Source organism: Etheostoma cragini, chromosome 15 (assembly GCF_013103735.1).
Source record: "Etheostoma cragini isolate CJK2018 chromosome 15, CSU_Ecrag_1.0, whole genome shotgun sequence".
Taxonomy (NCBI): Eukaryota; Metazoa; Chordata; class Actinopteri; order Perciformes; family Percidae; genus Etheostoma; species Etheostoma cragini.
In genome coordinates, this window is record NC_048421.1 from 22,220,777 (window position 1) to 22,223,540 (window position 2,764).

General features: G+C 37.8%; 1 long non-coding RNA gene across 1 annotated transcript in view; it reads left to right on the forward strand.

Moving 5' to 3' along the window:
• Positions 1–2,764, forward strand: part of LOC117958211 — an 8,116-nt gene that overhangs the window by 1,378 nt on the left and 3,974 nt on the right. Inside the window, exon 2 of the long non-coding RNA XR_004659663.1 lies at positions 15–24. This is a non-coding gene — a long non-coding RNA (uncharacterized LOC117958211). The remainder of the gene's footprint in view (positions 1–14; positions 25–2,764) is intronic.

A 2,764-nucleotide genomic window follows, 5' to 3' on the forward strand; every position in this document is an offset into this window, starting at 1 on the left:
GTCTGTGTTAAGAGTTTAGAAAAAGTATCTGAAGTATGGGTGAGCGCTTGTTAGCGATTGAAAAAAACTGTAATAACAGCAAGTTAATAAACAGAGAAATAAACACAGAAAAATAGCAGGAACCTAAATAATAACTGGAAATAAAACATCATCTGTGCCCAGCATCAAAGCCTTCTGTCCAATCACATTGTCTCTGACTTCCATCTCAAATTCTGACTGGATGGCAGCGGCTCTCATATTTACAGTCTATGTAACAAACACAGAAATTAGCCATTCCAGGCGGACTGAGATCACATATAGCCCCAGTGTATTGATCAAGACATGGGAACATGCATGTAGCGTATGTATGGAAGATAAAAGGGCTTCTTTCATATCAAATGATGCCTAGGCTTCATGCAAAAGACAAAATATTAGTCTAACTCATGCGTATAATATGACATATTTAGGGTCCTGTCACTAGTAGAAATGTCACCAGAAAAACATTGTTTAACTATAAAATGCACTTCTTTTATCTTTCTTTGCGTTTTTCTAGCAGGTTTTAGACGCACATAAAAGTTTAATTATTCTCAGAGTTGAACCGCTCGTCATTAGCTATGTTTTCATCCCCTCGTTTTCTCCAAATTAAGTGATATCAAATCAAAAATGCCTTGTCTCATCAGATTTCTTCTTGTTTGATATACGGCTTATGCGATAAACGCTGATCGAAACGTTATTTGCCAAATAAATAATGAATTGCGACTAAGTTTTCAGTCCTTTTGTGGTTGCAACCCGCCACAAAACAAAGAAGAAGAAGTTTTAGTTAATTTCTGCCCAGTATTACCGCTGTGTCTGCACACATGGCGGGTGTCAACAAAGACAGATGGAAGTGGACGGACGAGGAGACAAGAGACTTTTTGAATTTAACTTGTCAGGAACTCGCAAAGGAAATGGTCGACAAAGGTTATGTTTGCTTGAATGTCGTGCGATTAAGTGTGAAAATGAATGGAAACACCTTAAATATCTAAAATAATTTCGATATACCAATTTGATCGCAAAACAGCATGTGACGTCATTAGGCACAGGTTTTCATAGGCTTTAAAGCCGTTGGATGAAAAGACAGTTTCACCAGCTTTATTCCCATGAGTTTCTTTACCAAACTTCAGATAATTTGATGTGAAGTGGATGAACTTAGCTATTGTCCTACTTGGCCCGACAGCCAATGAAATCGAGCAAGAGGCTTTACTACTTTACTAATTTCTTTCTGTTTTGACTCAGGTACAAAAGATGACAGCGTCTAGCTTCCTGTCTGTTAGCACGGACACAACACATTTACAAGCATAGACAGTTAAAGAAATGGACCAACAGATCCCGTCCTCTGGACGGAGACCATTGAAGTCTATTAGAAGCTCTTTTCCGGTGATGGCAGAGCATTATTGCACAGCCTCCAACTGAGCTTGAAGACGTAGATGTGACATGAGAACATGTCTGAAAGCTGTAAGTCTTCTGGTAGTTGTGCCACAAGAAATCTCAATCATTCCCATTCAGCAGACACAGAGATGTAGGTATATTTTAGTTGATAACATAGGCACAGGCTAATTACTGCTAACTAAAATGTTAGATTACAAATAATAATTGAACCTAAACAGCTAATGTAAGTCCAAACTGCCTATGAGCTTATCTTGTACTGTACGGTACGTCCTAGAGTCTTTAAACGCTTTAGATGTAAAGTTATTTGCTGTCAAAGCGACGTCAAACTGAATGGCAGTTGATGGCATGTTAGCGTCAAAATAGCGCCATAGGCTTCGTGAAGGCTGGCTTACCACCATGTTTATAAGTCACAGTAAAAACTATGAAACAACGTAAATATCATTTGCTTAGATCAGACAACATTTACTTAACTTTTTTACTTGGCTTTACTGACTCTAACTGGCTGTAAAGGACACTTTAATTAGCCTATATATTGCTAATGCTTTCTGTTCTTATATTAGCCTGCTAGCCGCTAAATTAGCTTCTTTCTCTCTGCTTGAATCCATTGTTTTTGTTGTTCCGTTAATCCAGGTCCCCCACAGTGTTTTCCCCAACAATGCATTTTTGAACCAGCTAATCCTATTGTGACACTTCTCAATGCTGCTTTATTGGTGCTTTCTATACATTTCTATAAAAGTTGGATTTACTTATTCAGGGATACTTCATTGATTATCAGCTGTCACCATTTCAAACAGTTCATGTGTCCTGTTATCGCTAATTAAGTTATTGATATCATTTTTTAAACTTAAAATATTTACGTATTTCTAAACCGATAATTATCTTTGATAAGTAACATTTTAATTTGATTTTGCAATGCAAAAAGTAAATTTTAGACATAGTAAGATGTAAATTCAATGGAAAGATGTGAGTGGGCGCACTTCAACTCAAATTTGCGACACAAATTGAGTATTAAATGTTTCAACTTGAGAAAAAATAGTTAAAAACGGAAAGAAGTGGAGTTCCTGGAGAGATTTTTGAACAATTGTACATTTGAAGCCAACAATCAACTGTTTGCACCCATTGTTTCTGAAAGATCTCCAAGATGGCTTCCAGATAGTGTGATGTCACTTGAAAGACATTTTCATGATATCCTTCATTGTGTCCATTCAATTAAGTGGTTTCATTCTATTTTCTCTCTCCTTGTTCCCTTTTCTCTGCCTTCGTTCTTCTCCCTTCTTTTCTCTCAACCCCCCCCCCCACCATCCCCATGCAGCCAACTTCCCACAATGCCGAGCATAGCAGGGGAGCGCGACGCTCG